Genomic DNA, 10,999 nt, shown 5'->3' with positions numbered 1-10,999 from the left:
GCATATGTTAGTTTGGAAGTAGAAAACTTTTCCACAATACACTTCTCACAGGCACTGTCTCTTCCTATAATGTTGTGGAAATATGTTGTCCTTTCAGGTTCTTTGTTATGTCCTTCACCTCATGACACAGACTGTGATTGACCCCTCCCCAAATATATTACTCTATATAGAAGGTGGTCTTGGATTTCTGTCTGTGAACAAATGTTCTAGAATGCTGCTACAAAACTGCATGGGAGGATGCATTTAGACCATAAAATTCCTTAGACCACATACATTTCGTTGACTCTTCCCAAACCTGCTTTTTCATTGTCCACCAACTCCAAACTTAGAATTTCTCTGCAGCTCAGCTAGGAAGAGCTTCTCCCTTATCTGTACCATCTTCCTCCTGCATCTCTTCCAATGTGTGACTTTTTTTCACCCATCTGCTTTATCTACTATATAATCCCTTCCACTTTCAGAATTCCCAGTTTGTCATCTCTGGTTTGCTGGAGGAATCCTCTCTGGTTTACAGTATTACCAGGAACTCATTATGTTGTATATCTTTACCGCCATTCAGTGAGATCTATGGATGGAGGAGAGGTTCATGTGTGTGCCGAGTTTGCCACCATAGACTGAAAAACAGGGTGAAAGCGTTAACTATACAGTGGCCAGAAACAAATTTCAGATGATGAAGTTAGAATAATAGGAGTAGGAATGTGAATTAGGGATTTTGCTAAGAAAAACCACCATGCCATTCCCTATTACCCAGTTTTAACCCCCGATGAAAGAAACTTCACTATGTTTTCATATCCTTATGACTTACCTCTCTGCTTCTCGAGGTTTCTCATGAAATGTAAGATAATGGCCTGCTGCAGCCAACAACTATCTTTTTAGTCTATATCTAGGAATTTCAGAAAAGGTAAATGTGGAAGGCAGCCAGATGTCCAGGCTTTGATCGTTAAGTCTTACAGCAAAGATGGCAATAAACTTCACTAAACAAAAGGCTGACCCAGGTTCCAAACAAATTTTTTGAATATGATATTAATTTTATAGAAAACAATATATAAAATGTCATAGATGAAACTTCTTTCAAACTTATTTTAATATATCCTTACTCTGACTTTTCTGTCTTTGCTGATTTTTTTTAATTTGGCCCTTTGATTTGTTCTTTGTTCTTTTCGTTTCTACCTCCTCAAAATCCTGTAAGGAAATAATTCAAGATGATAGACAAAGCAACATCTTAACTTCATTATGGTTCTCCATCCCTTAACAATTATCATGACTATAGAATGACTGATGCAATTGGCCCAGGAGCCTAATACTAAAACTGAGTTTTGAGAAGAAAAGTGAAGACATCAAAGCCAGCAGGACAAATGAGGGAGTCACAAACCCCCTACGTTCTCTAATTTAAACCAAAGGAAGGAAAAGCCTTCTTTATTTTAAATTGATGACTCGAATTAGGGCAAGAGAAAGTGAGATATAATAGGATTGTTCAGTTTGATGCAAATGTTAATTTACCATGGTTTTCATATTTGCCTTAATGACTGCTGAAATGTGCATATGTTTATAATGGCTGTCACTTATGTCTGAAGTTTCATTAGATGATGGAAAATCTCCCTTGGGAGGCTTTATAGTTAGCGTAGCCAAACATCATCTGTTTTGGATGATTTTGGAGACAGAATTTTTAGGTCCCTTCCAGCTCGGAGCCTGTGTCTGGATCTAAACAAAATGAAACATTTCCAAACAATTTTCCCAAATGCATACATCAGCACTTCCTGGTGATGCCTTGTCTCAACTATGAGAGTGAATTTGGAAACAACCATTCACCACCCTTTATCTCAATACCACTCACCCCCAAACACACTTCTGACTGTGGTCTTCCGAGTATGCTCCAATCCCACTTGGCCACATCTGCTTCCCCTTTGCTCCCCTACTTGACTCACACACTCTACTCAAGTACACACACCTGCTTATGTTCTAGCTCATCAACTAATCCCTCATTTCCCCTCCGTCAGGCTGCCCAGCTGCAAAGAACATCAATAAATCTTAGTCTGTATTTTCTCCTTCCTGCTCCGATGTGAAGTAAATCATTGTTTCAAAAGGTGTTTTCTCTGGAAAATTCCTTTCTGTTTTCAAAGAGCCAAGTTTTTACACAAATAAGGTAATTAAAACATTTGGCCTTTGTAGGTAAACAGGTGTCACACCTGCACGCAATGATCCACCACTGAGCAATATTATTTATCAAGCTCAAGATTATCCATTTTTGGTTTATGTTATAGTATTAATCCATCTCTGATATATATGTCACTACAAAAATTCTAAATAAAAGTAGTGTATCTAAAAAATATATACTTTAGAGTCAAGTAGATTTATGAATTCTAATTTTCCATTGACTTCCATTATAAAATAAGAGCAGGAAAAAAAATGGAAATAATAATAATAATAGCTAATGTTTCTTGAGCTCTTACTATGTGCCAGGCCAGGTACTATTCTCAGCACTCCCAGTGGAATAATTTATTTAATTCTCACAACATCCCTACAGAGTGGGTGTTATTTCTATCCAAATTTTTATACATAAGAAAATGAGATACAGAGATTTTTATATATCCCACCCAAGATCACTGCTACTAAGTAGCAAAGTCAGGATTCAGACCTATAGCCTAGTTCCAGAATTCATGATCTTAACCAACATGCTATAATGCCTCAATGTAATAAAACAGTGCTAAGTAGTTATAAGGCCTTGAAAAATTATTTAATAAAAATAAAACTGATGGAGCACCAATGATGACATCGAACATTTTAATAATAATGTAGTTACATGTTGGGAAATTTTAACAAAATGGGTTAAAATAAACAGTTGCTTACAAGGAAGAATAAAGAAAACCCAAAGGCTTTTCTGTAGTAAAATTATACTGTGCACATGCTACATTCACATACTCCCTCAGGGCTATTGTGAACTGACAGGTAAGTACACAAAATGCAACATGACTAGAACTGAAGTTATGCCTGCCTATATCACATGATTACAAGTTTCCTAGTACCTACGGCGCAAAGGACACTTTGCACGATAAATGTTTGTTGAATTGGACGAATGTTTATTGGTAACACCAAAGGGAATTATAAGGTATAAAATACCCAACTGCCTTTTTCAAATTAAGTTGAATTCTATTAGGATTTATAAACTTTGTAAGTAACATTTTTTTCAAAAGTCTTCAAAAATACACAAGCAGATAAATGTTTTGTCCATAGGCTATAAGAATGTTAAATCAGTGTCATTAGAAACTTTCTAGTCTAATCCTTTCATTTACAATAGAGAGAAATGGTCCTAGAATGGTTCACTGACTTGCCCAAGCAGCCGGTTCATAGCAAAGTGTGACTAAAACCCAGGTACCCTGATGCCTGAGTTGACTTGAGAGGTACACATATGTATATAAATACCGTATGCACAAATTCTATCTGGCTCAACTGTTTCTCATCAGTATGCCACAGTACTGAAATCCTAGCATTAAGATATGATTATACATATTTGTCTTCCCTGCCTACAATGTTTCCACCAAAACTACCTTCCATGGACTTATAAAGTGCCTTATCCACCATTATGGTATTCCACACAGCATTGCTTCTGATCAAGGAACTCACTTCACAGCAAAATAAGTACTGTAATGGGCCCATGCCCATAGAATTCACTAGTCTTGTCATCTTCCTCACTATCCTCAAGCTTGATAGAATGGTGGAATGTCTTTTTGAAAGGGGGGAGGGAAGCAACACCTTGCAGGGTTAGTGAAAGGTTCTCCAGAAGGCTGTATATGCTCTGAATTAGTGTCCAGTATATGGTGCTGTTTATCCAGTAGCCAGGATTCATGGGTCCAAGAGTCAGGAGGTAGAAATGGGAACAGCACCACTCACTATTACCCCTACTGATGCATTAGCAAAATTTTTGTTTCCTGTTCCCATAATTTTCCAGAGGGAAGAATCCTTTCACCAGGAGATACAACAGTGATTCCACTGAACCAAAGTTAAGACTGCCACCCAGCCACTTTGGGCTACTTATTCCTCTGAGTCACCAGGCAAAGAAGAGAGTTACAGTAGTGGCTGGGGTGATTGATTCTGACTACTCAGGGGAAATTAGACTACAACTCCACAATGGAGGTAAGGAAGAGTATGTCTGGAATATAGGAGATCCCTTCAAGTGTCTATTGGGCCACTTGTTGAAAGCAAACAGAATATAGATGAAAACCGAAAGGCAGTGGTTATGAACACTAGCTATGGCCATGTGACAAATTACAGAAATGAGGACTGTAATTGTCAACAGCATTTCCTCCTCATTTTACTACGAATACGTGTGTGTACAGGATATATATGTTTTCTTTATTTCCTTTTCTTATCATATAACATGAGATGTATTGATTTTATATCATAGTATTTAAATGTGGTTAATTTTACATCATATTACTTAAGTTATAGGACATCAAGAAGAAGAGTAAATATTGCTCAAGGACTTTACCTCCTCTTCCAGGGTAGGGGTTAGTCTGTTTTTGGTTGTAGGATAGTTGTATCATGTTAGATGGTATTATGACCTTGTTATTGTGTTTATTTGAAGATTAAGTATGATTTAAGGATATGTATGTGGGTACCAATTTGACAAGGGGTTGATGTGGTGGTTAATTTTATGTGTCAAATTGAGTGGGCTAACGAGGTGTCCAGAGAAAACATTGTTTCTGTGTGTGTTTATGACAGTGTTTCTGGATGAGATTAGCATTTGAATCAGAGGACTCAGTAAAGTAGGCTGCCCTCCCCAATGTGGTTGGGCAGCATCCAACCCATTGAGGTTCTGAATAGAACAAAAGGAGGAGGTAGGAAGAATTCAGCCCTATTTTCCTGCCTCATTGCTGGAGTTAGAGCATCTTATTTCATCTTCTCTTTGCCCTCAGACTGGGATATACGTCACTGGCTCCCTTGATTCTCAGACCTTTGGACTCAAGTTGAATTACATCACCAACTTTCCTGAATCTCTAGCTTGCAAATGGCAGATGGCGGGACACCTCATCCTCCATAATCATGTGAGCCAATTCCTCATAATAAATCTCCTTTCAAGGTACAAACTATTGGGTGTAAGATAGGTTACAGGGATGTATTGAACAACATAGGGAATATAGCCAATATTTTGTAATAACTGTAAATGGAGTGTAACCTTTAAAAATTGTATTAAAATATTTTTTTAATTTTAAAAGAATATGGCATAGACTTTTCCAAGTGTTTGTGAATTTACATGCAGAAACATTACTTAGAAAAGCAAAAAATATATCTGGGGGACTAAAGCACTCCTGCTAACTTACTGCCTTTTATATTTTGGAAAACTGCCTATAGATTTAATTATAGTCTAAACGGGATCAAATTTTTAAAATCTCCTTTCATATCCTATTGGTTCTGATTCTCTGGAGAACTCTAATACAGATACTATTTCTAATTATGTAAATAAACTAAGTCAGCTGCTACCAAAGATTTTAAAAGAAGGAAAAAGAACAATGGCCTGATTTCTTACACTTTTTATGAGTTGGTACCGCTGATGGTGTTTTGGTTGCCAGGCAACTGCTAATTGTGTGCTTTCTGCAGTCCCATTGGTAAGCAACACTTTGTCATGCATTTGGAGAATGATCTCAGCAGACATCTGGAACTTGTCTTTCTGTAGCATTTTTATTTCTCATCTTAATCTTCTTTATCCTAAAGTGATATCCACCTATCCAAGCCTAAGAGAATGTCGGTGCTAAGTATATAGTGGGAAGCATAATCTAACTGCCATCTACTGGCTGTCTTGCCCACTTAGCCCCTCTTAGATATAAAAAGAAAATCAGAAAACTGAATATCTACCACACCATGTGAGCGGAATCAGCTATTAACTCCTTACAATCTTATTTATCCATATATTTACTAGTATAGATTAATTACAAATTTAACTGGTATAATAACTGTGGTTGACACCCCAAAATCTAGCTTACCTAGCACCAACAAGTAGTATCAATACAATTTTGTGACCAAGGTTTCACCCTGATTTTTTGAAGATACTCCTGATAATCTCATCCCTTTTTCCAGTGATTGTATTAAAGGATGAGTCCCTTAATCAACTTGATCCGATGAGCATAAGAGAATGTATTCAAAGGGCTTCTAGGAAGTTCCTTCACTCTCAAAAACAAGTTACAGAAAAAAAGGCAATCCTCTTTTCCCTTCCCTTCCTGGATATAAGAGGTAGCCCTTATTTCTACTGAAACAATTATTCAGTGAACTATCTGGGCTACTTGGACCAGATAATTTTTTTGGGGGGGACTGTAGAACATTTAGCAGCATCCCTGGCCTCTACAACTAGATGTTAGTAGAAACCTTCCAACTGTGACAAAATGTTTTAGATATTTTCAAATATCCCCTTGGGGGTAAAATCTCTCCCAGTTGAGAAATACTGACTTAGAAGAAGCTGGAGGAATAGACAGCAGCAGGGAGAGACCAAAATAAACTAGACTTATGATTACATCATTGAGTCTCTAGGTCAACTAATTCTGAAACCCTCTTCACATCTGGGCTATTATGCAAACTAATAAATTCTTTTATCTCTTGACCAGCATAAGTTGATCTATCACCTGCAGTGTGCAGCTGAATGGATACTGGGCAAAACATGTTTGCATAGAACCTTTGCTCTCCCACTCCCCTAAATGACTTCACATATGCAATCTCCTCAAACCAACATCTCCCTAACTTCACTGTTAGCCAGTGACATTGCTCCCTTCTTCACTGAGAAAATTTTAAAAAGTAGATGAAAATTTCAGACTCCCCATCCAATATATTTACCAACCAGCACTTGTATCCATATACTGTTCTTTGTCACCTGTTACTATAAATAAACCATTCCAATCTCTTCATTTTTGCAGTAAATCTCATTCCTTTTTTTCCTACTAAAACTTATAATCCCACAAATTTTCCTCTTCTCTCTTTCTTGTATTATTCCAATTAGTTCCCACTTTGTATTAGTCTGGGCTCTCCAGAGAAACAGAATCAATAGAATATCTATAGCTGTATCTGTATCTTTATACCTATATCTATGTCTATATCTATATCTGTGTCTGTATCTATCTATCTATCTATCTAGAAAGTTATTATAAGGAATTGTCTCACACAGCTATAAAGATCAAGAAGTCCCAAGATTGGCAGTTGACAAGCTAGAGACCCAGGAGAACCAATGGTGTACGTTCCAGTCTGAGTCCAAAGGCAGGAGAAAATCAAAGTCCCAGCTCAAGCACAGTCAGGCAGAGAAAGCACATTCTCCCTGGCTTAGCACGTTTGATCTATTCAGACCTACAGTGGATTGGATGAGGCCTGCTCACAATGGGTGGGGCAATCTGCTTTACTCAGTCTATTGATTCAAAGGTTAATTTCATCCAGAAATAACTGTACAGACACAGCCAGAATAATGTTTAATCAAATAACTGGGCACTCTGGATATATACCCAGGACAAAAACATACATACACACCTATTTCATAGCAGCACTATTTATAACAGCCAAGACATGGAAACAACTTAAATGTCCATCGACAGGTGAATGGATAAAGAAAATGTGGTATATTTCTCAGCCATAAAAAAGAATGAAATAATGCCATTTGCAGCAACATGGATGGATCTAGAGATTATCATACTAAGAGAGGTAAGTCAGAAAGAGAAAGACAAATACCATATGATATCACTTATATGTGGAATCTAAACTACGATACAAATGAACTTATCTATGAGACAGAAACAGATCCATAGATATAGAGAATAGACTTATGGTTGCCAAGGGAGAGGAGAGTGGGGGAGGGAAGGATTGGGAGTTTGGGATTAGCAGATGCAAACCATTTTATATAGGATGGATAAACAACAAGGTCCTACTGTATAGCATAGAGAACTATATTCAATATCCTGTGATAAACCATAATGAAAAAGAACATGACCATAAACAAGATGAGAAGACAGCCCTCAGAATGGAGAAAATATTTGCAAACAAAGCAACTGACAAAGGATTAATCTCCAAAATATACAAGCAGCTCATACACATCAATATAAAAAAATAAATAAAAACCCAAACAACCCAATCAAAAAATGGGCAGAAGACCTAAATAGACATTTCTCCAAAGAATATGTACAGATGGCCAACAAACACATGAAAAGATGCTCAACATCACCAATTATTAGAGAAATGCAAATCAAAACTACAATGAAGTATCACCTCATACCAGTCAGAATGGTCATCATCAAAAAAATCTACAAGCAGTAAATGCTGAAGAGGGTGTGGAGAAAAGGGAACCCCCTTGCACTGTTGGTGGGAATGTAAATAAATACAGACACTATGGAGAACAGTATGGAGGCTCCTTAAAAAACTAAAATTAGAACTACCATATGAGCCAGCAATCCCACTACTGGGCATATACCCAGAGAAAAGCATAATTCAAAAAGAGTCATGTACCACAATGTTCATTGCAGCTCTATTTACAATAGCCAGGACATGGAAGCAACCTAAGTGTCCATCAACAGATGAATGGATAAAGAAGATGTGGTACATGTATACAATGGAATATTACTCAGCCATAAAAAAAGAACAAAATAATGGCATTTGCAGCAACATGGATGGATCTAGAGACTGTCATACAGAGTGAAGTGAGTCATAAAGAGAAAAAGAAATATTGTATTATTAATGCATATATATGGAATCTATAAAAACGGTATAGATGATCTTATTTGCAAAGCAGAAATAGAGACACAGACATAGAGGACAAATGTATGGATACCAAGGGGGAAAAGGGTGGGTGAGATGAACTGGGAGATTGGGATTGACATATTTACTCTATTATGTATAAAATAGATAACTAATCAGAACCTACTGTATAGCACAGGGAACTCTACTTGGTTCTCTGTGGTGACCTAAATGGGAAGGAAACCCCCAGAAAAGAGGATATATTTATATATATGGCTGATTCACTTTGCTGTACGGGAGAAACTGACACAGCAGTGTAAAGCAACTACACTCCAATAATAAAAACAACATGAAAAAGAGCATAAACATATGTATAACTGAATCACCTTGCTGTACAGCAGTAATTAACACAACATTATAAATCAACTATACTTCAATAAAAATTTTTAAAATATCTGGGCACTCCATGGTGCAGTCAAGTTGACACATGAAATTAATCATCACACACTTTAAATTTAAAAAATAACCTTTTCACCACCTCACTTTCCCTGCCAACAACAGCCCTATTCAGCTACTTTCTTTTCCAGCAACTTCTCAAGACTTATCCTCAATAGAGCCATCTCTACTCATCTCCAACTTTCCTCCCACTATACTTTTTTAACGTCTCTCCAAACTTTTACTCCCAATTCTCCACCAAAGATGCCTTTATCAAGATTAGTAATGAACTCAATGTTGTTACATTCAATTAATTCACAACGCTTATTTAAAATTAATGATCAGAAGCATTGTACAAAGCTGATCACCCTCTCTCCTCCTTGATATATTTTCTTCATTGACTTCCTGCCTCACTGCCATACTCGGGTTATTTTACTGGGTCCTCCTCATCTCATTTACCTCAATCCTGATCCCAGTGTCTCAGTTCTTGATTCTATTATTTTCTGTACTTAAACTCACTACTTTGGTGATTTTATCCAATCATAGTTACAGATTGATATGCTTATATCTTCCAGTTTTATATTTCCAACCCAGATCTCTTTCTTGAATCTGAAACCTGTATATGCAACTATCTACTTGATATATTGTCTTGATGGTCTAATAGATATCTCAAACATACTAAGTCCAAAATTATACTCTTGACTTCTTCCTACCCAAACCTGATCCACCCAAAGTCTACCCTTTGTAAGTTGAAGACAACGCTATCCTTTTAGCTTTCAGACCCAAAGCTTTGCAAATATTTAAGACTTCTCTTTCTCTCACTCTCCAGATTCAATGGGTCAGTAAATCCAGTTGGACCTATCCTCAGAATATATCAAGAATCTGACACTTTCTTATCAGCTCTGATGGCACACTCTACCATATATCTTGCCTGAGTTATTAAATAACTTCTAACCGATTTTCCTGTTAATGCTCTCTCGCAACCATAATATATTCTCAATATAGATGCCAGAGTAATACCTTTACAAGAGCAACATTACTCCTCTGATAAAACCCTCCAAGGGTTCTCCACCTAAACTTTACCACCCAAACTTCTCTTAAAAATATTGGATACTCCTATATGATGTGACCTCTCTAACTTCTTCTCCTGCATTCCCTTTTACTCACTGCTCCAGTTGTCCAGGCTTCCTTCGTATTCTGCAAACATGCTAGATATGCTCCTACCTTAGGGCATTGGATACTGACTCTCCCTTCTGCCTGGAATGCTTTATCTCCAGATATCAACATGGCTGACTTCTTTAATATTTCATGGAGATAGAGATGTGGATATTGAAGAAAATGGCCCCAAAATTCCCAAATATGGTTTAAAAAGAGATATAATTTTACAGATCCAAGAAACTCTATAAACCACATGTCATATAAATACGAAGGAAACCCCACCTAGATGCATCATAACCAAACTGATGATGTTTTTTTTAATCTTGAAAATAGCTAGAAGAAAATGACATTACATTCAGGGAAAAATAATGATATGGATAAATGTTGAACTTTATCCCACTAGAATTGTCTCCTTAAATTCTGAAACAACAAAAATATCAATGACCACAAATACAATATCCAATAAAAATATATTTTAGATATGAAAGCAAAAATTATGAAGTTTTCAGGTACAAATGGAGAAAATGTATTTCCAGTAGTTCTGCAATGAAAGAAAAACTAAAAAAAAAAAAAATTCTTCTGGCTGAAAAGAACAGAAACCAGGTGAATACTGAATCTATAGGAAAGAGTAGGGAGAACTAGAAATAGTAAATATGTCAATAAAAATTAAAGAATGCAACAGAATTAAAGAATATGCAAAGAATATTTTATC

This window comes from Mesoplodon mirus (assembly GCF_964341445.2).
Source record: "Mesoplodon mirus genome assembly, chromosome: 8".
Classification (NCBI taxonomy): Eukaryota; Metazoa; Chordata; class Mammalia; order Artiodactyla; family Ziphiidae; genus Mesoplodon; species Mesoplodon mirus.
This window is presented reverse-complemented; position numbering follows the sequence as displayed.